General features: G+C 35.3%; 1 protein-coding gene across 2 annotated transcripts in view; it reads right to left on the bottom strand.

Moving 5' to 3' along the window:
- LOC133521432 (G-protein coupled receptor dmsr-1-like) overlaps positions 1-27,093 on the bottom strand; it is an 87,683-nt gene that overhangs the window by 51,014 nt on the left and 9,576 nt on the right. The window contains exon 1 of one of the 2 annotated variants that reach the window (XM_061856391.1): positions 2,742-2,887. The exons of the other annotated variant lie outside the window; for it this stretch is intronic. The gene's annotated coding sequence lies outside the window, so the exon portion shown is untranslated. Of the gene's footprint in view, positions 1-2,741; positions 2,888-27,093 lie in introns of those variants that run through there. 2 annotated transcript variants of the gene reach the window in all.

Genomic DNA, 27,093 nt, shown 5'->3' with positions numbered 1-27,093 from the left:
TTACATGCCTACATAAACTATTATAACACTTAACGTAATGCGTTATGAGACCACAAAATGTACCCAAGTGTCAGAAAACATAGCCAGCTCCTGTATATATGTGGTGCATTAAAATAATTTTACCCCGAAACGGCGTCGGTGTGGTTTAGCAGGTACTCAATTCAATGACTAGACATTCAATTTGCCAGTTATTTGCACTGCTATTTTACCGGTAGATACAGTACAGTAACTTTTGCAATTGGCAGAGATATTTACGAAGTTAGCAAAACAATGTCTCCAGCTCCGCTAGAAACATGGATAAATAACTTCAATTAAGTTTTTACGTACCCGTTTGTGACAGCTCAGCCAAATTAAAAAGTAAAGTTAGCTGTAACAAGTATGTTCTCGTAATGTGAAGTTTTTAGTTAAAGTCCTTTGGAAGTTTAATAAGAATCTGTTTAACTTGATTGTTATGGAGAAGTCATTTTCAAGTATTAGTATACCTACTGAGAATATATTTAGTAGATATAACTTATAGAAAAGTAAATTAAATTTTTTGGCTCCATTGGCGCTGTAATTACCTATGTATAGGTAAATAACCTTGGAGGTAAAATATTTACCTACAAATTTAACTGCTAATCATAAAAAAGTCTAGAGCTTCATTTATCATTGTCAACCGTGTTTTTCATAAACAAAATAGTTCCTTTTATTTTCATATGCGGGCCAGATACTATCAGTAATAATGACATTATTTTTAGGCAAAAGGTGACAGTTGGAATGAAAGCGAATGAATCCCTATACTCATATTAGGCGCATGGTATACTGCATCCGATTTGCACGTCGCTCCGACGTGCGAGCGGGATGTCGCTATAATACGCGCATATCGTTGTCTCGGTCAGACTTCGGAGCGACGTGCGCATTGGATGCAGTGTGCCAGGCGCCTACAATATATGTGCGAAATGAATTCTGTCAGTCTGTTGCCCTTTCACGCTTAAGCCGCTGAACCGATTTAGATCAAATTTAGTATGGAGACAGTTAGAGGCCCGGGAATGGACATAAAATTATCATCAACATTACACGCAGACGAATTTGCGGACAGAAGCTAGTGAAAATATAATTAATATTATCATTCTTATTCCTAGAATCTGCGCATTAGAATTTTAATAAAAATGAAAGCAATAAGATTTCATTATAAGGTCATCCGTTCTGCCTGTGTTTCATAAAACAATCCTGTTTTATTTGTAAGGTGTCTGTGTGTGTGTGTGTGTGTGTGTGTGTGTGTGTGTGTGTGTGTGTGTTATATACAGCATATAAATCGAATACGGGTAATAAATTAAACCAGATAAAGAGTTTATCCGTATCTTCATTAATTGAGCAGTTTTTTCAGTTACACTTAATTATGACGCAACGCTCAAGATTCCACTTTTTTAACCACTCGCTATTCTTGTGATGATGTGCGGCGTTACTCAACAGATTCGACAGTTCTATGTTAAAAGAAAGAGTGAGTTACTTGGATTACAACGTCAGAAGATATTGTAATTCCTACCTACATACCTACTAAAAAGCATTTTGTAGGTATTGCTAAAATAGAAAATAGATACCAAAAACTATTTCAAATAAAATAAAAAATAGTTTTCTTCAAAGGGTATTTAAATTCAAAATACAAAGTATGTTAAATATTAGATCTTATTCTAACCGCCATTTAAATATTCGCCCGTATTGGATTTACACACGGTATAAGAATTTTTTATAGTGCTTCCTTTTTATGTGGTCATCTTATTTGTTTAATAAATATATGTATTTTGGAAGAAAACCAAATTAATGATTATAGTTACTGTAAAAAAGAAACTAAATAATGTATAATTGCAATTAAACTTGTTGACATAATATTGACTAGCACATTTTGCTAAATCACTCCCTATTTGTCATTTTCTAAGCGCTTGATTGACAGCGTGGTGTGTTAGATCTAATTTAATAAAGAAGAGATTTTAAATTTAGCAGAAGCGTAGACTGAGCGTGAGCAAGAAACTTTAAAAATAATCGTCTGTGATATATGATATAAGTACCAATAAAGTTTTAAATATACAGTTTATCAATATTAAAAATAGCTAAAATTGTACGATTCTTTTTCTGCCTTTTCTAATTCAATTATCGCGACCTTTTCACATTGTGTTTTTACATCGGTCCTCCAAACCCCAGTCAGGTCATTTGAATAAAAAATGTTTAGGCATATCACCCACGTCCAAAACTTGTAGAAAAAGCTCCTGTCACCTTTTCAATGATTATAGACTTATCAAGAGCATCTAAATAGAACTTATATTCTTTCAGTTTAAAAATAAACACGCGTGTGGCGTTTGTAGTGCTGACAAACATGTTTTGTACGATATCAATGATTTTACGCGGCGCAGGTAGTTTAAAGTATTATCTAAAGCAGCAAAAGGATTAATAATGGAGCTGGGAAATATATTTCTGTTAATAACAAAAATAATACTAAAACTGTACAAAGTTAATAACATTTTTTTCTTTATGGTAACGTTTTTATCATTGAAAAGAGCATTTACAAGAATAAACTTTATTTTAATTTAAAAAAATAACTACATTGAATAATGTAAGTAATTATTTTTTACATAAACCATTTCGACTCTATAAATAATTATTTTACTCAGTATGTAAATAATTTAAATTGAATTTGTGCAGTGCAGTTTAAAACGAATATAACAATCTCCAGTACCAACATATTTTAAAAGGAAGTAAGTACTTACCAAACTATTGGCCATGGTAAACAATTGTTATCATGAATGGAATATATTTAGTAGGTACGCGGAGGTGAGGTGCGGCGTCGGCGTGGGGCGAGCGGCGGCGCCGCGGTCTGTGCGCGCACTGCCGCGCCGCGTGCCGTGCCGTGCCGTCTCGGCACCACTGTTTGCGCGGCACACTGAAGCACCCGCTGCCCAAGAAAATGCTCAATAGATTTTTTTTTTCAGAACAAACGCGGGTACACGTTAATGCGTTATAAAAAATTGAACAGGTTAATAATGTATCAATAAATTTAGTTAATTTTGAACATCATCAATTAGTTGGTCACGCACGAACGTAACGACGTGAGTAGGGTGTTAACCTACGATTACCTTCTCAAAGTATAATTTTTCAATTAGATCTATCAAATGAAAACATAAAATTAACATGCCAGCTTCTATGACAAAATTTCACACTTATGCACTGTAAGAAACGACTTAAATATCAAGCGCGGAATTTGATCCGTGATCGTTATTGCTAGTAAGCTGCAATTTGGCAAGGATACATTAAATCATGCATGGCGACAGAACGGTAAAATAGAAACGAATACATAATATTGGAAAATATTTCTCGCTTTAAACCAATGGTGTGTGGGGTATCGTTGGATAAGTCTTTCAGAACGAATAAGGGTCTCCAACAACCATATAATAACATGTATATTTTCGGAAATAATCGCTCCGGAAGAAAAATAATAAACCGGCCAAGTGCGAGTTAGACTCACGCACGAAGGGTCCCGTATCATTATTCAATCACGTTTGTTGTATGGGAGCCCCCTTAAATATTTATTTTATTCTGTTTATTAGTATTTTTTTGTTATAGCGGCAACAGAAATACATCATCTGTGAAAACTTTAACTAACTCTCACGGTTCATGAGAGACAGCCTGGTGACAAACGGACAGACAGACAGACAGACGGACAAACAGCGGAGTCTTAGTAAAAGGGTACCCTAAAAATATGTGTCCTTCTCCCCTCTTACTTTTACGTCCAAAGCGCTGCGAAGGTAGGTACTCCCTCATGCTCTTGTAATGTACATGATACTAATAGCCCCCGTTTAGCCTATTCTGACAGAATGATAACTACGAAGCCCTACACTGAGCATGACCCGACACGCTCTTGACCGTTTTTTTTTTAAATTATGTAATTGGTAGTAAGTATAAAAAAAAATAATAAAATTATATTTTAGCCTGGACATGAATGATAAGTATGTTATCTTTATTATACGAATACTACAGGACAGGACAGGCCGATTAATGAGTCTTCAACACAAAATTCATCCCTGTAAACGAAGGTATGGTAAAACCAAATTTCCTAGCGTTGTCCCGACACATTGCCACGGCTCATGGGGTCCGCTTGACAACTAATCCCAAGATTTGGCGTAGGCACTAGCTTTTACGAAATCGACTGCCATCTGACCTTCCAACCCAGAGGATAAAACTAGGCCTTGTTGGGATTAGTCCGGTTTCCTCACGATGTTTTCCTTCACCAAAAAGCGACTGGTAAATATCAAATGATATTTCATACATAAGTTCCAAAAAACTCATTGGGGTTTGAACCCGCAACCACCGGATGAAAGTCGCACGCTCTTACCGCTAGGTCACCAGCGCTTCGTTGCAATTGCAAGTTCCTACCTATTAGTTATTATCTAGAGTTCCAGTATAGTATTAAGAACTAAAGTGCATCAGAGTTTGTCCAGCAATATTGGATTTATCTATTATTAGAAATAAGCTGCTTGTCTTCTTTTAGAGTTAAAAATAGTAGTAGGTTTGAATTGAAGAGGCTGTGATAAAATGGCTGATATTTAGTACCCTTAGTACGTGTAAACAACTGAAATCAATGAACCTTTACCTATTTGCTTTCTTATTTAATTTTAAACATACAGAAACTAGTGGTTCCGTGAGCTGTAGACCTCGCTATAAGATCGATAATCTTAAAACATGTAAAAACAAAAAATACTTACTTCGCTGAGCCATTTTCACAGAATACTCACAATGGTCTTAGATACAGTTACCTTATACCTGACCGTGATGGCACTTAAGTCCTTTATGCCAATTTCCACCTTTTGAATATTTTTCAAAAAAAAAACGAAACGACATGCTTAAAAAAATCACGAGATTCAGTTGAGAGAAAAGTGTATTTGGCATGGCGAATACATTGTATAATAAGTTACCTGACAAAATAATAGAATCAGACATGCCTCAATTTAAGATATACTTGTTAGACTTTTTAATAAAAAACGCATTTTACTCAATTAAAGAATATTTAGATTATAAGCCATATCTCCATTAAATTTACTATTATATAATTCATGCATGCTGCATGCTTAGTTTAAGATAATTTTTGTACAATATTTGCATGCCCAATAGCAGGCTGAATACACTGTTCTTAAAAATGTATTTAAAATCCACCTGACTGTATTTTAGCAAATAATTGATTTGACTTTGAGAATTGCGACCTGTAGAGGAGAACATCTGGACATACAAAAGCAAATTGCCCGAGTCAAATCAAAACGTAGACCATCGGTTACGCTACGGTCAATAATTAAAAATATTATAGTATTTATGTATAAACTTTACTTCGTTCAAGTTATGGTTTTTAGGGTTCCGTACCAAAAAGGTACAAAAGGAACCCTTATGGTGCTACTCTATCCGTCCGCCCGTCCGTCCGTCTGTCACAACGCTAAATATCTCGAGAACCACTTAAGCTATCGATTTGAAATTTGGAATAGTTATGAACAACGCTAACTCAGACACATTGGAAGTATTATTTTGTTATTTTATTTTTGATAACTATGCTTAATATAAAGAGGGGACAAGATTTCAATCTAGTGATTAGGTAATTCCAAAACATTTTATTATAATTTACTAGTAGTTAAAAAAAAATGATTTATGGAGGAAAATTTTAAAAAATATACCAGTACCTCCTCCCTCCCCCTTATCTTCGAAGTTTACCGAAGAAAATTTATGATTTTTTTACATAATATTAAAATTACTATAAATTTTACAGGAAAAATATAATCAGACCTCTAGGTAATTAATTTTTTTTTATTAACAAAAAACATTTCCGAATTCAGTTTGCAATTTAATCAACATAGTCTGTTCGGAAAGAGAAGAGTCTTGGAATGTGTGGGGCCCAATACAAAAAAGAAAGTGTAGAAATGTGTTTACTACACTGGAAATTGCTATGAGATTATATTAAAGACACCTTTTTTCAAATAAAGGGACAATTTTTGGAATCGGTTCACATAGAGAATTTTCCTCGAAAAACCAACATGCGTGCATTACATCGCGCAAATTAGGTAACCAATTTGCCGATAAATGGCGCTGTACACAATTATATTTAGTATCACCTTAGTATAGGTAATTCTGATCAATCGTCTTTCGCCTTTATAGTTACACGAAATAATTCGAAGTTTGTACGGAACCTTCGGTCCGCGAGTAAAATGAGCTCGCACTTGACCGGTTTTCTTTTGTTTATTTCTCACTGCACCCACCTTGATGCTTTTCTGTTTTGCCTTATCTTATAATTAATATAGTTGATAATGCCTATAGTGGCGTTAAGTCCGTCTGTTGTACTTTTTTATGTTCAATAAAGAGTATTTGTATTGTATTGTATTGTATAAATAATAAGCATAGTAAAATACGAGCAAGAGCGACGCATTGTTTGTTTTGATTAAATCAATTAATCGAGCAAATTTTATGTTATTCATCCTCAGATTAGAAAAAAGTGTCTGGATATTTCCATATATTTTTCGTTGCATTTTATTCCGTTCGTTACCGTCATACAAAATTTATGAAAAATAATAACGTAATGGAAATAAAAAGTTGCTATAATATTAGTGATACATTTTCATTTCTGAATAGATACTCTGTATAACTAAAGCCTGACCAGAGTGACCAGTAATATATGATCACGCGCCATATTGCGGTATTTCATTGGAACTAAATTTTTCATACTAAACTGAACTGTCACCCTATACACGAGAATAACAGCGCCCTCTTGACAATGATCATATATTTCTGGTCGGGCTTTAACAGCTCTCGTGTTGTGGGGAGGCCCAAGAGGAATGCAAATTTAGCTGCAATATAATGTTGGTTTTAATCGGCTTTGCTGTAGCCTCATAAGGCCCAAGAAAAAAAAAAGATCCTACCTATGTTACTTAATCAGTGTGATAACATTTAAATCATATTTAATTGGAACAGAGTTGCATTTGTATTGTTTCGTTTAGTTTTCAAACAAACCAAAATCAACTCTATTTCCTACACTATTAATTTGTATGGCTTAGGAGGGTAGATGCGTATTACGGCCGTATTCGAGCATTGTTTCTTAGATATCAATGCGGTACAATAACGATCTGTCAGTGTCAAAAGTGACATGTATTTAACAAAAAATTGTTCGAATTGTGCTTTAGTAACTACATACAGAGACGAACTAAAGAAGAATAGAATATATTGTCATTGGAGCAATAAAGAATATTTACATATTTACTTACTTAAAGACACGTAATATTCATTATCTATGTAAATAATAAAGCAATTTATTGTATTAAATAGGGCATGTACAGTGAAACCTAGATAATTGAAATCTCAAGGGACCGACAATTCTATATAAATTACTCGTAACCAGGCCTCGTAGCCAACATGCAAATTGCTTACGCTCCGTAGCGATCGAAACGCAACTGTCACTGTCGCACTAATATGGAAGAGTGATACAAAGACACAAAGCGTTTCGTTATCGTTGCGATAGCGATTGTCGCCTTGGCTAGGCCGGCAGGTTTTCCATTTAAGCGGGTCGTACTAATTACGAGTATTCAGGGTTAAAAAAAACGTTGGTTCAATGATAAGATATAATTGAAACTTTTTTTTTTACCTGGATACTTGTAATTTGTTATAGATGTTCTCGTTAACAGAGGTTGTGTGCTGACAAATTAGTAAGGTAAGTTTGTTGTATAGATATAGAAGAATGTTATAAACGAACTATAAAAGCGCAAACGAGCCACATCCCTGATGCGCATCCTGATCATGATTGCGGACAGGGTTGATGGCCTGTATATAAATAACTGCTGCATGATTCATGTGCGCAGGAATAAGTACCTAAGTAGGCAGATTTTCTTTAAACTGCTTTTTGAGAAAATCTGCTTATTTTTTTATTTAGAAACAAGAATTGTAGTAAATAATTAGCTAGGCAGTCAATAATAGGGTTGTTTCTATCTATAAATCTTAGGGTAGAATTTTTTCCCAATAAATTCTTATGGATTATAAGAAGTAAGAACATACCTTTAGTGGACCTCTAATCAGCAAATTTTTGTAAATATTGAATTTAAAATATCTTTTAACACACGTCACGTGACCCGAAGCCGAAACGACATTGAAGATTCTGATGACGTCACAACATAACTCTCGGTTTGACGGTTCGATCAACCAAGACCCCGTTGTCTGTAATGTTATCAGTACAACATTTAATACTCAAGCCGTAGCCATTTTGGTGGTGGACAAGCTGTGTATGTGTGCGTATAGGTAAATGTGTGTGAACAGACCTTGGTGTTACGTGTGTATGTACATAGTTCTGTGTCAAACTGTAAACTGTGACGTGACACAATTTTCAAAGAGCGTTTTGGTCGCGAAAGCATCTATCAAAAGATATTTTGTTAATTTAACATATTTAAAGCAGTTTTTAGGGTAAAAGTTGAATTTTAGGACAACGTTTGGTTAATATAGAACGTATTACAAGCGTTTCAAAATATTTGAAACAACCCTATTATGCATATATTAACATTAACCTTAAGATAAAAACTGTCACACAAATTCATCCAAATTGGTCGTAAATAAATGAATTTATTAATATTTGTAGCACAGCCTTAATCCACAATTCCACACAGACGTGCATATATACTTTCATAAACACGTATATGAACCCCTTAATCTTCCTACACTCACCATTCATTACATTCACTCTAAATCAATCACTCAATTCACTCGCGTGCCCCATATTATCAGTTAGAATCCGTCTTGCCTTTGAAATGCAATGTGCGCGCGACCGCATAGTTTTTTTCGTGAGTGTTTTTACCCCTTACGGCTGTTTCACATAAAATGTATTTATAAAAGTTATCCACCTCGACTTTTTCTTAACAGGTGTAATTCCATGGGCCATTAATGCCACTCAATGCGCATGAAAGCCTCTACACGCTATCTGAATAGCTCCGCTACGCTCTGTCATCTCTGCTCAAGAACTCATTGTCTAAGCGACGGCTGAAACGTATCACGGATCTTTCCTCGGTTCTTATTATTTGAATATAAAAAGTATTTTTTATGTAAGTACCTAGTTGTATATGAATAGTTGTCTATGTGAAATGTATTTTTATTTAGCTTTGCTTGTTTATTTATTATTATTATTTAAATGTATCAATGAGATCAATATTCGTAAGATCAACTTAATTTAATTTAAGAATAATTTTATTAGGAGACGTTCATATTTATTGAAGGTTCCTAGAAATAATATCACATTTATACAGCTTTATATATTTACACTTTACATATTTTACGCACGACCCGACTTTTCTTTCGATACGCTGTAGTCAACTATAAAAAAGCTCTCTATTATATCACGATTGTATAAAGCACTATTCTGTATTATAAGGGCGTACAAAGTCAGATACAACAATAAAAATACCTTTTTTTATCCGATTTAGTAACTAACCATGGATGGTGCAAATGGCCCTTATTATTGTAGTATGGGCCTTTTTGAGTGCCATTTCGGCCAGACGGTTATCTATTGTGGCGGCCCTTCAATCTTCATTGCTAATGTCTGTTAAACCTAGGAAATTCCATACCTATTCTTTAGGCTGTCATATGAAACGCGAGCTAGCGAAAGATTAAAAAACTGAATTTGTTCGAAAAGTGGAATCTTGTGCGTTGCGAAGGTTTCAAGGCACGAGGGTTAAACAAACTTTGCTACCGAGTAAAACACAACATTTTTCACCACAGTTGAAAAGCATTACAAATTAAAGCTATTCAATATTTCACTATATACATCATTTAAAAATCAATTCCATAACATGAGGAAACAACTCAAAATTTGCATCTAATTACTTTGCTACTCTTGTTGCTAAAATGCAATTTTCTCATCTATATATATAAAATAATAAAGAAAGCCTTCACGGTTCAGCCGTTTTTTACAGTCGGTTAATGAATATAGTGGTTTGACTGTAAAGCTCGGAGTTCCCCAGGGTTAAATATTGGGACATTTTCTTTTCCTTGTATTAAGTATACAAGATTAGGCACACAATTTATACAACTACGCATAATTTCCTTACTTTTATTTAGGTTAAACCTATGAAATAGTTGACAGCGTCTTTATTCGGAGGCTCGAGTCCTTTTGAGCTCTCTTAAAAAATACTCTATAAATGAGTCGCCTCGGGACTTAAAAGACTCGGAAGTTTTTTGAGCGCCGAGTTTCATAAAAACGAGTAGAGTTCTTCAAATTCAGCCTCAAAAGACTAGAGTTCCTACCAACACTATTGCGCTTCAGGTCTGTACCTATCCGACGTTCAGCCACAATTAAAAATTATGTAAAAATATTCAAACGACTATTAAATTAATCAAATTAAATATTTTTAAACATGAAAAAAAAAACTATATTATAAACGTTAATATTTTAAAAGTAAAACTCATTTATATCTAGTTAATTCGTATGAATTAGGTAGTATCAAAATAAAAATAACCGGCCAAGAGCATGTCGGGCCACGCTCAGTGTTGGGTTCCGTAGTTACTCTTCCGTCACAATAAGCTAAACTGGAGCTTAAAGTATAGTAAATTGTTAACCAAGGGATGAAACGGTACCTTTCACCCGAGTTAAACAAATAGGCAAATTTGCATAATCAGTACCTAATTAAAGTAAGTCTTTTTACTATGAAGGGAAAACTTTTTGCGATAACTCAAAAACAGCTAAACTGATCATGTCAGCTATAGTTTTCATTTAATGTCTTTCTTAAGCTCTACTTCCACGATTTTTTTCATATTTTTTGGACCTATGGTTCAAAAGTTATAGGGGGGGGGACACATTTATTTTTTCTTTCAGAGCGATTATCTCCGAATATATTCACTTTATCAAAAAATGTTTCTTGAAAACCCCTATTAGTTTTGAAAGACCTTTCCAACGATACCCCACACTCTAGGGTTGAAGCGAAAGAAAAATTTCACCCCCACTTTACGTGTAGGGGAGGTACCCTAAAAAAAATTAAATTTTTAGATTTTGTTGTACGACTTTGTCACGTTTATTGATTTATATATCCATGCCAAATTTCAGCTTTCTAGCACTAACGACCACGGAGCAAAGCCTCGGACAGACAGACAGACAGACAGACAGACGGACATGGCGAAACTATAAGGGTTCCGTTTTATGCCATTTGGCTACGGAACCCTAAAAAGCTATAACAGCTTTATAAGGCGCAGGTGTGCCCACACATGGAATACTGTTCTCATCTATGGGCAGGGGCACTCCAATTCCAGCTTCTCCCTCTGGACCGCATCCAACCAAGAGCAGCGACTCGCATTGTCAACTTCCAGCGTATTTCGGATCGGCTTGACTCCTTGGCGCTGCGTAGAGATGTGACCTCGCTCTGCATTTTATACCGCACGGGGAGTGCTCTGAGGAATTGTTCGGATTAAGTAATCCCTGCCGCTTCTTGTCGCCATCGCCCTACGCGACAAAATTTCCATCCTCACAACTTAGATGGTTGGCAGTCTTCAACTGTGCGTTTCTCCAGAAATTTCTGCCTCGCACAGCTAAACTGTGGAATGAACTGTCGCCTGCGGTATTTGCGGACCGAATCGATACGGCCTTAAATTTTTCAAGAAAATAGCGATATGATATGTTGCCAGCCTATCACCCATATCACACTTGAAATCACATCCCACAGTCGACTTCTACGACACCAACGGGAGGAAAGTGGGTGGTGAAATTCTTAACCCGACACCACACGGGCTATATCTATACGACCTTTTTGTGCGGGGTTATTTATGGACTGTTGTGCACATTAAAATGTTATTGTACCTATTGTGAGTAAGAAAATATTTTGGTAAATGCTGCCAATTGTACCGCAATCGTTAAAGAACGCCGGGATGAACACAATCTGGGCGACAATATCAGAACGGAAACTCGACGAGCATTGTCTGGAGACGATCGCTTTTTAGTGATAAGACTAGCTGTCTGTTGTTTTTACCTACGTTCAATTTTTACTTTTTCTTTTGTACTTATATTATGTTTTGCATGAGACGTAAGTATCGTATGATAAAAGTATAAATTACGATTCATTTGCACAAGATGGAATTCAATCTCCTTTTTAAAACAAAATGACGCCAAAAATAGTGAGAGAGCTCAAGCTGTAAAGAATACCGATTTGATTATGCGACTTAGTTTGGCATCATTGCTAACTCTTATATAAGCTTTTATTTTACTTTGACTTCGATTGCGTGCAATAAGGTATGATTCGTGGTTAAAACCTTTATTGCATATGATACTTACATACATATTACTTGTTCAGTGATTATTTTACTCGTACCTTTTGATAGTGTTCAGTTCAACTTAAGAGACAATGTGGCGGGCAATAGAATTGAAGCTCTATTTAAAAATGGTAGCGCAAATAGGTACGCAAAATGCCGGAGCCCGTCTTTTAGAAGGCGTGGGCCTAATTGCAAATTTTACTGCCGCGGGACAGTAAATATCTTTAAAGGTGAACGAAGGCAAATTAAATGGATATTTGGAAGAATGATTTTCCGTATCAATCCGTCTACTTTGTCCAAGGACTGAGTTTGCTAAATGTTAGGAAGCAATAAAATTTTGTGATATTGTTAATTATTTTCGTAAGTTATTCCTATTGCGGGGCTTAGCTTTAATACACAATTAAGTTTTGTTAATTCAGTCATTTTTCAGCAATACAAAATACATTTAAAAAACGAGAACGGATTATGGTTTTGTATTTTGTGGCTTATTTAGTTTAGTTTATTATGTATTTCATAATAATTATTTATATTATGGTCGTCAATAATTCTTAATTAATTTGGGATACAAATATACAATAATACAATCTCTAAAAAAAAGTTAGATATATAGAAAATTTATAAATTAAATATACATGTCATATAAAAAATCTTGTAGGTATAGTTTTGTTCTTACTTACTGGCAAGTTGTATTTACCAGACTATAAATAAGCACCCATTCGTCAAGATAAAATGTAACTTAAGTAGGTATCTATACTAACTATTTACGGGTAAATAAAGAGGATCAAAGGCTCTCATTATGAAATATCGTTATAGCAGTAAGTTAATACACGGTATTCGTATAATAAATTGAATTGTAGTAAAGCTGAGTAAAGACGTATTTAAACAGTTTAAATGTCAACAATGGTTTCTTGCGGGCGTAGACGCATTGAGGGAATTTGGTTATCGAGGCAGACTGTTATGAGAGGCAACAGATCGTGGGAGCCGGAGCATGTGACGAGTGATCGTTTCCAGCTCTCATAATCACTTTGTGCAAATTCGCTTTGACGATGCTGGCTTTATGAAATGTTTGGTTACTCGGAAGCATGTTGTTATTAGGGAGTGCAATCTTGCAGCATAGCCATTAACCTCGGTGTTTGCAAGATTTGCAAGAGGTCCAATGTCGCAAGATCTCGCAAATTTACTTTTTTATTTTTAACACTCTATTGACACTGAGTAATTGATTGTTCTAGGGACGAAATATTGCATATTACATATAACGCGGGTAATAAAAATGGCACAAGACTTTTAATTCCGTCACGTCAGGATTGACGCATTAGTGCTGCGCGCCGTCCATGGAACTCCTAACATCCTACACCAACACCAAATCTCAGATGCATCAATTCTATTCCGAGTAGGTACTCGCTTTTAGAGTGCAGGTTTCCGAAAAATTAAGAAATATAGAAAAGGGTTAGGTTGCTTTCGTTGTTTCCTCTGTTACGCTAGATCTTCTCTAACCCCCTTACCGCGGCTTTTGCAAGCTGATCTTTTCTGATCACCTCCCGGTCACAGTCGGCGTCCGCGTTAATTAGTGATCCGAGGTAAATTACGTCCTGTACGGTATCCAGATTTAATAGTTTTCCAGTTCAGTTTAACGGGCCTGTCCTTTGCACAAACATCAGATTGGTCTTGCATCTATTAATAGGGAGGGTGACCGTATTCCGCGCTCTTTTTTCGTACCCTCAGCAGGAGCAGAGCAAGTTAAGTTTCGTTTATGCCTATAATGGTAGTATTATCTGCAAAGCGTAGATTAGAGATGAGGAGCAAGCCTATCCATATACCTCCATTCCAATCCCCCAAGACCCTTCTCATGATGTGTCCACCTACGAGATTGAACAGCTGCAGTGAGAGAATACACATCTGTGACTCCACGATTGGTCTGAAAGTTGGCTGATTCGGTGCCTTCAATTCTTAGCCTCGAAGTGCCGTAGAGATACAGGTCTTGAATAAGGAAAATTAGGTCATGGAAATCATTCAATGACATAGCTGCGCAATCTTGTAAATCTTGCGAGATCGCGCACGATTTAACGTGCAAGATTAATCATGCACAAAAGGTGCGAGATCTCGGAATACTGAGATTGCACACCCTAGTTGCTATATTATAATGAATAGGTTTTGAATTACGGAAATTTTTACTAACTGGCTAGTCAGACAAGAGAAAATACGTGTTTTTAATATGGTGTTTTTGATTATTTATCAAAGATAAAACCTCTTTAACCGTTATGACAGCACTTTGATTCTGAAGAAAACAAAATGTCACACTTGAGTGAGATACGATTTTATAAAAGTAACCACACTCTTCGATGACATTCAATTTGTCACTTATTATGGATAAAACAAAGAGGGTGACCATAAATATCGTTAATAAAATGAAACTCTTTTTTTTAACAGTAAAAATTAAATTAACGTTAATCTCACAAATGCTGGTTCGAAACAGTTGCTGATAATTTACTGAATATGCAGGCTTGATTCTGCTCACGTCTCCTGAATCATCCTGTATTTTATTGTAGGTTATAAGTAAAATAAATACCTTTTCTATTATTAATTTTTTGTGCCACTTTGTACAGTGCTGATGTCTACCGTCTCCAATTCTCCCTCAATTGCTTAAAGGTTAACTGGAAGAGATCCCTTAAAGGGATAAGTTCGCCTTTGTACTAATGATGAGAGTTTTATTTCCTGTATTGTTTTCATTTTTGTACAATAAAGAGTTTTACTACTACTCCTACCACTTCTAATATTATTCTTAGTGTTTTTGGGACGATGAAAGTGCCGGTATTGGGTAAAAGATAAACATGTAGCCATTGGCCACTCTGGTGTAGATACAGTGAGGAGCCTTGCACGGCCCCTGTCCGACAACGTGTCTATTAAAGATTTTAAAATGGCAGTGGAGGGTAAGCTGTCTCATTCCTCTTACGTCTCTGGCCTAGATGGCACATCTGATCATTCAGCTAGCCAGGCATTCCTGGCTTCAACTTCATCCAGGCAGGCAGTTTGTTGCCGATGGGGCTTTGAGGATTTTACCTGAGACATCAGACGTGCCATGAATTGAAGACGAGAATGCCGGCAGCGCCACACTCGAGACTGCTAGTTCTGATGTCACCAAATCTAATAGGTAAAGAGAGGCTTGGGCTCATCCTTGTTCACTGAAACGAACATTTGGAATAGATAGAAGTGGGAATGTTAAGAGAGTTGGCTCAATGGGTTGGGCCAAATTAGGGAATTTCCAAATAGGGCAACAACGAAGCAAGTAAGTAAATTTGGAGCCTAGTAAGCAAAACTTTGATATAAATAGGGTGGAGTGGCTACTAAAATTGAAAGAGACTTAGCCAAAACAGATAAAATGACCCCATTAAAGGTTGGAGAGTTGAGTAAATGCAGATTGTTTTTAGACAAAACTTTTATATTTAGAGCTAAATTCGAGAAATTTTGAAGTACCTGGTGTGTCAAATATGGTTCAATTTTTAAAAATGTACTAATTGTCGAAATTAAGTTTGAAGCCAATGCCACAAATTTTTTGAATGTTCTTGGATAAATTTGGGTTTTTTGAAAATCTCCATCAAGAGTAATTATTTACGTAATAATACCTGGAACACGAAGATTGCAAATATTTAAACTTTATTCATCTATAGACTAAAATGTTTCTTAATATATCATTATTTGTGTATATACACTCATAATAATTTGAAGTTGTGTTTGCTCATTTGTAGTGTACAGTCAGAGAAACGGTACCCCGCCCCCCTGTATAGAAGTTTGTATGCTAAGGTGCTAAGCGAAAAGTATTGCTGACTGACTGTACCTAGCGTAAGTTCATTACTCCTAGTAAGTATGAATAAATCATAATATCAGATATTTGCATAAATAATAAAACTAACTTCAAGACGTACACAGCCTAAAAAGATCGTGACAGCTGAACAGCAATAACAGCATCTTCACTAAAATATGACTGTATAAGAATAAGTAGGTTCATAATTTCAATAATGAAAAGAAAGTTGACATACATTAGACAAAAGGATAGACAGCAATCAAATTATCAGTTGCCCCACTGACACGTTTATTTCCGTATCGTAACGTCAAAAATAAATCATAATTGCGCATTGTTTTAATAAGTAAGAATAAGGTCATGGGCTTATCTTAACTGCACTGAAATCCCTATGTCGTAATAACTAAAGTTTAGATAAATTGCTGTGACATAATCGGACAGACAGACGGACATGACGAATCTATAAGGGTTCCGTTTTTTGCCATTTGGCTACGGAACCTTAAAAAGGAAAACGGGGATGCCAAAGGAAATAAATAATTTCCTCAAGTCAGATAAAGTGGCGTAAAGATAACTCGACTGAGAAATCGCTTCGTTTGCATCGATATTGAGTGATGGTGTTTCCGTCACAAGCATATTATAAGCAAAGATATATATAACTTCGTATAAGATAAATAAAGTCTAAGAAAAAAGGGCCTCGAAAAATGAAGAAAAATTTATGCTTGAATAGATATAGGTAAGCGGTGGTGGCCGAGTGGATATGACGTCCGACTTTCAATCCGGAGGTCGCGGGTTCAAATCCTGGCTCGTACCAATGAGTTTATCGGAACTTATGTACGAAGTATCATTTGATATTTACCACTAGCTTTTCGGTGAAGGAAAACATCGTGAGGAAACCTGCATACATCTGCGAAGAAATTCAAAAGGTGTATGTGAAGTCCCCAATCCGCATTGGGCTAGCGTGGGGACTATAGCCCGAGCCCTCTCGCACATGAGAGGAGGCCTGTGCCCAGCAGTGGGACGTATATAGGCTGAATTATTATATTATTATTATTATAGATATAGGTACCTTTGGCCTATACTCGAGTAGGTAGCGACACGGTTTGATATTTAACACATATCAGTGAAAAATATGGGCAAAATAGCCATATAGTAAATTTAGTTTACTACAAAATTTACTTTGATAAGACGCCTCTATACTCAATTGTTGTTACGAATCTCACGGTCACGTTACACTGGGGTTTTTGAGATGTTTACACGCTTGCGAGTAGCCAACCGTTGGGTATTGTTTGATGAAATCGTGACGACCATGAGTACCATGACGTTATAAAACAAAAAATCTTATGTGGCTTTAAACTTCCTATTATGATATGACTATTTGCCATTCACCGTAAAATTTGAAAAATATAAGTCGAAAGTTTGACGTCCTAACCTTACCGTAGGTATTTAAGATTAATATGGTGCACACACTTAAAATTTTGTAAGAAATTACAAGCAAATATCAACCTCGTGAATTAAGTATTGTAGCTTTAGTCCGATAATGAATACCTAATACTAGAAATAAAGTAGAATTTTATTAATGCTGTAATCCGACATGCGATAGATGGGTGCAAAAATTTGAGACGATTTAAAAAAAGTTTCACTTTAAAAACATCTGAAAAAAAGTTTTATTTATTTATATAGGTACTACCGATCCAATTAAACGCATATTAAACCGAGGCTAATTTGCCAAGTTTTCGAGTAAGATCGTATCCGTACGATTATGTCACTGGTTTAAATTTTCATACGTTCGCTCGAGAAATCAAATTAAATTAATTTTGTGTCAAGCAGAAACGTCACCGAACGATGTTTTTAATTTGTTTCTAAGAAAATCAAATTAACAAGTTAAACATAATACATCAGACTTAGCCCACCTCTTAATATCATATAAGTAATTTCATTCAAACTCTCTTCAAATAGGACCAGCCGTACTCATTTCAATGGATATATCTGGCTATATCATATGTAAATTCTTCTCCATCTTTGGTTCAGAGGATACGCTTCGGCTGCTTCTCCATACAAACATAGTCCGCTTTTTCCTCTCTGGGTATTATGGAAAATGTTTTAACATCTTTTTATGTATATTAACCATAGCTATGCCCGTATCTTTGGCTATTTTGGATTTTTTTATTTGTGTAAAAATTAGAAGCGAAAAACAGATTTCATATAAATTTTTTAATGCTTCTCTTTGGCATGAAAAGGCGATTTCCCGGTTATGATTCCGTGTATATAGGTACTTCTCGTTTAAGCTTAGCCACAAAGCCTAAGTACTACCATAATTAGTCATGTGTTAGAAATAACAAATCTAAAATAAATCTGAGTTCGCGTTTGAATAGGTAACGTCCCTTGTTATTACCACCGTTAACTACCTACGTAACCTAAATATGTATGTACAAATAAAGCATATGATATATGATTAAGGAGTCTCTTCTAACGAAGACATTCATTATCAGATATTCTTGATGTCTAGTCATGAATGGTTACTTAAAAGGAAAGGAAGGAAATTAGAAAGGGACAAGAGATTTGACGCGTCGCGCCAAATTTGCGAAGGGAGATTTGCCCAACGCCCGGTTTTTAACGTTTTATCACAGCATCTCGGAAAGTATACTTATGTTTAAAATTTGGCTAGTCAAATCATTAGCTATTTGTTACTCAAATTATACTGCGATCGTAAGTAGGATTACAATCTAACGATACACAAATGAACATTAGACGTGGTGTCGTGGTTTATTTTCTATCGAGCCAAGTTTTGCTTCCAGTATGCCCTCGTAAATATTGTCTAGTATCAGAGTGATTATTTTAACGGCATTTGATCTTGATACTACAAATTCGCGTTAGCCTCCTTTTAAAGGAAATAAACCAAACAGAAAAGTAATAAAAGAATGTAACAACATTTTCATATGCATTGGTCAAACTATGGTCACAATTGTGTTAATTAGGACATTCAAATCCTTCAGAGGACCGGTATTCTATTTCGTATTCTTAAAGGACATCCATTCTATCTAAATGAACGTTATTCCTTTATTTAAAATCAATAGCCTTTTTTGGCCGACTGTACTTTTCTTTCAACAGGCAACTAATACTCACCGAGACAATTCTAACAAACACAAACACCCGTGGACCCGGGTACGTCCTTAAACTACGTCCAAAAGAGAGGTATGGGCATTGTGAATGTCATCTAGCTTTGTGTGGTAGGGCACAGCCAGTGGATGTCATTCCAGATCTAGAGCAGAGCCCAACTGGAGAAGTACCTCCACCTTACAGAAAACAGCAGCCAAATAACACTAGACCCTACTCATAGTGTTGTGTTCCTGCCGGTGAGTAAGGTTGCCAGAGCTCAATGAGGGGGGGCGGGTTTAGGGTTGGCAACGCGCATGTAACTCCTCTGGAGTTGCAGGCGTACATAGGCTACGGAGACTGCTTACCATCAGGCGGGCCGTATGCTTGTTTGCCACCGACGTAGTATAAAAAAAAAAAAAAAAAAAAAAAAAAAAAAAAAATGTATCACGGTGATTTTTGTGACCAAATAATTCAATTTCAATTTTAATTCATTTTATTTAATCAAGTAACATGACTCATACAATTTGTTAGTATACAATACAATATTAATTCTTATATCTAATGTTAGTATATAATTAATGAATTAAACATAATATGGGCTGCAAGACACATGCATCTCACAGCAACGCCTCAAGTATGGACAGTCGAACCTGTCCGCAATTGAGCGCAGGATGGGGTTGGGGCTGTCCCGCACCCGGCGCACCAGGAATGAGAATCGCTTGCGTATGGTCGCATGAAAGCAATCCATACGCGCCTCCGCAAACATCCCAGATGCGCTACAGTAGCGGGGCAGCCCCACCAACAACCGAAACGCGTTATTATATTGTATTCGGAGGGCTCCATAGGCTCTCTGCGTATAATACCTCCATAAGCTGCATGAGGATAAAGATGTACAAAAGATAAACAATGTGACTTTTACTTCTTTTGTACATCTAGCGAACTTACGGGCGATCATGTTTGCCCTCACAGATAGGGCCCTCCGTTCCCTCTCTATATCCATATTATCCTTCATATCAGATGTCACAATATGGCCTAAGTATTTAAAACTATTTACCCTCTTCAGTGATGAGCCATTTAATTGTATTGGAGGTACCTCCCCTATCCTGTATCCTCTCGGCTCAAATACCATGTATTGAGTTTTGGTGATATTATACCTCAGGCCATGCGCAGTCGCATACTTCTCACATACGAGAAGTAATTTAGATATGATTTAGAACTAATAAAATTTAGTTTTAAAATTTATTTTGCAAGCGGTGGTGGCCGAGTGGATATAACGTCCGACTTTCAATCCGGAGGTCGCGGGTTCAAATTATGGCTCGTACCAATGAGTTTTTTGGAACTTATGGAGGAAAACATCGTGAGGAAACCTGCATACATCTGCGAAGGAATTCAAAGGTGTATGCGAAGTCCCCAACCCGCATTGGGCTAGCGTGGGGACTATAGCCCAAGCCCTCTCGCGCTTATAATCAATTTTAACATGTCTTAATTCTAAATCGTATACATTTCTATCATAAAATATTTTACAAAAATATATAAACATAATCATTTAAAATTGCTCTTAATTAAAATTATCATTATTCACAATACAATATATAAAAATTAAAATTAAAACTAACATGGGTATAAATAGAACAATACAAAATAATAATAATACAAATAAAAATTTTGGTTGACTTAAAAATAATGCCTGGATCTTTGGCATTTATCTACGGGCAGTAAGAATGGTGCTAGTTCAGTGGTGTCACTCATGAATTAGAGCCAATCGTGCAGTCTAACGCAACTAGTTGCGACCAACCGTGCGCGTGATGTGAACTCATCAACCAATCGTCATAGATATATGTATGTCAATGGCCTGGATTCAATAAATCATCCTATTGTTGGTACTAATTTGTTTTGTGCAATACTGTGTTTTAAGAGAAAGAAATGCATATATTATATTTTACAAACATTGTATGTTATATAAGCACAATTATACTGTTAAGTTTTATACTATACACAGTATCTTTTTTTTTATTAATCTAATATTTTTGTAATGTGTTTTCACTAATTTTATACATAGGTAATTATGTAAATATACTGAAAAAAAATTACAGAGCTTCATAATTCAAAAAACAATTGAATAAAAGCAATAAAAGAAAAAATGTTATTTATTACTCGTATTCTCGATGCTGTAATAGGTAACACGTGATACGCAAGTCCCATTTTTGTGGAGGTAAGTAGTAACAAAATATCTTGTTCCTGTTATTCAAACATTTTTTTTATTGTAGTTACCCATATTTAGTATATTTCAATAAAAAAAAAATTACTAAACACATACCTAATTAATTATGCTGCAAGCCTTCATATGTTTAGAAAGAAGACAATGTAAATATTAATATAATAAGTTCATAACTTAATCAGAATTCTGAAAAGGTCGCGTTGTTGAGCTAATGACTTATAAATCTTGAATTTTAATTTAGTCCTTAAAGCTCCAAACCCCCCTCGGCTACCTTTATTGAAAGTCAGAACAATCGGCCGGGTCGCCGCGCTTCTTCATCGCTGATTTATTTTTTAAGTAAATATATAGAGTCAAAGTGCGCCCGGATGTCGTTTTCGACAAGTGCCCCCGGTCGTGATTTCCTTTGAAACTTTCTGTATTCTACAATAGTCTTAATTAACGAACGCTTCGGTTTGTATTAGATTCAAATAACAATAAAAGGAGAATGCCTGAAATTCAGACCTACATTTATGTTTGTCGAAGGAAGAATATCTTGTTCGTGTGTCTTCTTTTTCAAATAAATACATACTTCATGGCCAGACTAGTTATAAGATCGGTACATCGACATATATCGTCTATTTTTCGATAATATAAATAAATAATAAATAAATAAATATTATAGTACATTATTACACAAATTGACTAAATCCCACAGTAAGCTCAATAAGGCTTGTGTTGAGGGTACTTAGACAACGATATATATAATATATAAATATTTATAAATACTTAAATACAGAGAAATTTCGATATTCGATATTCAATATTCGATAAGTGGGTAAGACTGTAGTGTTTAAGATAAAAATTTCATAATCTATGAAAACATATTTCACATGAAGCATGAAGTGAAAGCAAAAATGATTTCTGTGTTTTTTCGACATCAATTTCTCGAAATATTGTCTAATTTAGCTAAGTACATACAAGTATTTGAGTTTATGGTAGTTTTTGTTGAATAATTCAGTGTTTAGTAGGTATGTATGTAAAGATCTTCATAGGCTAATATTTTTAAATTAGCTCTATTGAATTTACGACAATTTATATTGCTGCTACTTTTATTATCCCAAACTCAACCATTTTTTTTTCAATCTGTCAAATATTTGCATGCAAAGCCAACCTTAAATAAACCTTATTTTGTAGAAAGAAGAGTTAAAATGGTCAGTTAACAATCTGTTCACTCTCCTTAGAAGTAACAATTAACTTCCGAACCAGATGAAAATATAACTTTTTATTGCATGAGGATACAATTTCAATTTCATTTACTTGTCAGAATTAGTCTATTTTCTTTTAAAAAACCATAATACATTTACAAAATAGTGTGAGTAGTATACGCTTTTATTTATAATAGTTTTTTTGTCACGTTCAAGTTTTTATTGCAGAATTTCTCTAAATTCCCGTTTTAATTCCTGATTCTGTTTTCACCATTATAATTTAGCAATTATAACGATTACTTGCCTATACATATTGCATATATAGGTACGAGAGGCCCAAGCGCTTAAGGAAATCTCCTTTGGTTATAGCTTCCGTAATGTCAAGCCTTACGTGACTGAGTGGGATTGGGTTAGGGGTTTCAAATAGATTAAAACGCAGGTGTGCTGATCACAATGAAATTTAGGTAGCATTAGATTATTAGTAATTTGAATTATCTGTATCAAAAATAACTTATTCAAAATCACCCCAAAAGTAATTATTAGCCACATGAACAACTATCAAAGTTTGCTAGGTACTTAAAACTTTATTATAATTTACATTAACCACCATAAATGTAACCAGTTGTCAATATCAAGTAAATACCAAATTAAAATAATAAATTTTCACTTGTAATAAAAATTTCTTTATTTTTTCGTACTATAATTGTATACACTAGCTATCTCTGGTAATAAAACAAAAAAATCCATTAACCCGCATGTCATATCAATGTGGTTCAGTGAAGGGGACGGACTGAAAATCAGCGCTGCGCAATCAATTTGTAATAAAATGGCTGACGCAGCGTACGCTGAGTCCGTTCCTTTTGCCGCGCATGCCTATTATTATTATTTTTAAGTGAAACATTGTATTTTGTGTGGCAATAAATGGTTTCTTATTCTTATTCTTATTCTTAAGAATGGATATATTACAGATGATTAATATAACTAGCTTATATCTAAAATAGGCCCTTGAGGCATTGTACCAAGAATGCTGGCGGCATTTCCTCGTTGTATCGCAATACTGATACGTTGTGCGAGGAAGCCGCCAGCTCTTCGGTCACCAGTTACGTCAACCAGACGTTTCGCGATTTCTCCAAAAAACTTGTGCGCGCTGGGACCCCACGGACCTAGAGTTTCAACGCCAAATGGTACAAAATGGTACTCTCTACCGAGGCTCTTATATTTATCACGTTTCAGACGTTATTTAAATGTCTCTGTCTATATTTAATTTCCTGTGAATGTGTGTCAGCCCGCCTAGCCAACATGCCAATCGTTAACGCTCTGTAGCGAACGAAACGCAACTATCACTTTCGTACTAATATGGAAGAGTGATAGACAGAGACGACTACGCTACGCTACGCGGGCAGGTGCCTTTGATAAAGCCACGGTGTGACTGCAGGGATCTAATCAGCGGTGGCAGCATGGTTGCATTTTTATCACCAGTCACTATGCCTGTCACTCTCACACTTATATACTTGTTATAACGTGACAGGCATGGTGACAGGCGATAAAAATACGACCGTGCTTAGCCTGCAGGTCGTGATCTATTACCGACCTGCATCTGACGTGACTAGATAATCTCATACCCTTCACTTTGCATTGTGGAGTTTGGATTAAATAGTAAGCTCTACAATAACTGGAGCGGTATTTGAAACTTAAAAATATAAATGCCACACCCAATGCAATATACTCGACTGCCAATTTGTAAGATCGAATTGGTTATTGTATTAAAAATACATAAAAACCGGCCAAAAGTGAATAAGTCTCAACGAAAAATTAGTTTTAAAAATGCGTTCTGTACGGTACTCTTGGAGCGGTTGACATAAACTTACACCTACATGTATGGAATTGTCTTCATTTTCTATCCATTTAAGTAGCAATCAGACATTACCATGACATTTAAGTAGCAATCAGACATTATCAGACACCATAATAAATAATGTACCTATATGCAATATCCTAAGGAGATATCCGGGTAATAATACCTCAGTGGCAACGAGCTGTTTTTATCTGGCTTATCGTCTCAACCGACAACAGTGCATAATGACATATCTAACATTGACTTGGTTTCTAAATGTAAACTTTATTTCAGAAAGAATAGAGTTACTTATGTTATTTCTACGTATAGCGCCATGGAATATTTACTGATGTTCGATATGCGCGTACATCAAACGATTTATTGAGCCGTCGTTAGTGCGGATTTCAGCTATCCTGCACGAACAAATAACAGTGGGTCTGATACCTTACCAAAATCCTGTTAATTAGGCAACAGACGGGCTCATGATCGGAAATGTTATGTACAAGTTAATTTGCTTACTCAGATATTATATAAGTAGTACGTAGAACGTGGTAGATGTACATTACTCCAAATTAACATTAGATTGAGTTACTTTGTATAGAAAACCTTCATTGCTCTTGGATGAGATACAGCCATCACAACATACTCATAGCACGTTAAATAATAGAAGTTAGATAAAAAACACCTTCCTTTTTTAAGGTTCTGTATTAGATAATATATACACAGGCAATATTTCTAAAAATATTAGGAATAAGACCAGTTTCTTAACGTTACAATGCAGAGCAACCACTCAGGTTAACTATCTATAAAAACAATTTACAAAATACTACTATCCGCATGCCGCGCGCCTCCACGGTTCTGCGGCCACCGCCCGACCACGAGAGCTAATTTCGCAATTATATAATTCTTATCGACGAATTTCCAAAAACATTGATTTTATAATTTTGTGTTTTGTCCATTTCCTCCATTTTATTCCTATGGAGAGGTAAAAATTTGAATTAGTTTATGGTTTTTTTTTTATGAAGGATAGGCAGGCCACGTTTGACCACGATCACACCTGATGGTAAGTGATGATGCGGTCTATGGTGGAGCATGCTTATCTATGAGATACCTATTTACTAGCCTGCTATCCTCTACACCTATAGCCTATGTGACTGCTGCATAATGAAAGACATTAAAATACGAGTGTGGGATCACACAAGAACTTAATGCCTAATAGGGCTGTTGACACATGTTGAATTTTATAACAAAATTTAGGTAAATAGATAAAAAATGACCAATTTGTCACAATACATTGGAAATTAAAAAAAAAAATGGGAATAATAAAAAAATACAAGACCTTAAAGTCCCAAAATATATGTTTAATCATCCAAAAAGGAACAAAATAATGACACCATTCAATTTCTTACATTTTATTGAAAAAATATTGTATGGCAATACAATGTATTTGTACACGTAGATATCGTGACGCCGTGGATATATCACCTCACATACCTATATTTTTTCTCAACCATTTTAAAAATGCACTCTTTCAAAGTTTTATGGCGCCAAACACGACTGCACTTGGTTAAAGTAGCATTGTCCATTTACCCGTCGCACATAAAAAAATATGAATTAGGGCATACATTTCAAGCATAAATGTCACAGAGAATTTTCCACAATTACTCAAGAATTAATAACCAAAAAGAAAAATTGTCTTTTATCTATTTTGTTTGTTTGTTTAAACTTTATTGCACAAATTTACAAAAAGAGTACAAATGGCGGACTTAACGCCTTGAGGCATTCTCTACTTGTCAACCATTGGGCTAAACAGAAATAGTTAGTTTGGTGCAGGATTGTAAAGAGTTGATATGGAAATAGACACAAGTCGAGACTACTATGATACTATACTTACACAAATATATATTTTAAATATACCTACATATATACATATTCAATATATTATATAAATAAACATACATATCACGCAGACATTTAGTCACGAATGTTTTCAAATAAGTGCTTACGCAACTTGCTTTTGAAAGAAAGCTTGCTCTGAGCTTGTCTGATAGGCAGAGGGAGAGCATTCCACAGACGTATTGCTTGGCAAGTGAATGAGTTGGACAAGAATCCAGTCCGATGAGGGAGGACAGCCAGCTTCCGAGTTCGAGAAGCACGAAGAACATAACCAGGACGGGCTGTTATAAATTCAAATTTAGACCTGAGATAACTGGGTGCAGCTGGGTCAAATAAAATTGAATACAATGTACATAAAATTCGCAATGACCTGCGTTCACGAATTGCGAGCCATTTACATTTATTTACGTTCTATCTTTTTTTCTACAACTAGGTCGTTGATCCGTACTTTTTTATTGTTATATGATAGTACAGGATATCAGAAAAAAGTTGACATCAAAATAATAGCGCTAGTTAAAACAATTCAGAAGTTACACGAGTCCTAAAAGACCTTCTGGAATACGCCTCCCAGTCCTCATTAATAAAGTAAAACAATATCTTTTATAGAAAACTTTTAGGCACAATACCTATAGGCTACATAGGCAGGTTAAAAACTCGGGCATCTTTAAAACTCGGTTATTGCTTGTTCTATGTCATATCTTCGACAAAAAATGAGACAGAAAATGTTTTCGTCTTGCTATTTTTTAAGTTAGACATTGCTTAGTAAAATTATAGCGATTCTGGATCCATAATTTCT

This window comes from Cydia pomonella, chromosome 9 (genome assembly GCF_033807575.1).
Source record: "Cydia pomonella isolate Wapato2018A chromosome 9, ilCydPomo1, whole genome shotgun sequence".
In the NCBI taxonomy this organism is placed as follows: domain Eukaryota; kingdom Metazoa; phylum Arthropoda; class Insecta; order Lepidoptera; family Tortricidae; genus Cydia; species Cydia pomonella.
Note: the sequence above shows the minus strand (reverse complement) of the source record. Positions and strands in the feature narration are given on the sequence as shown.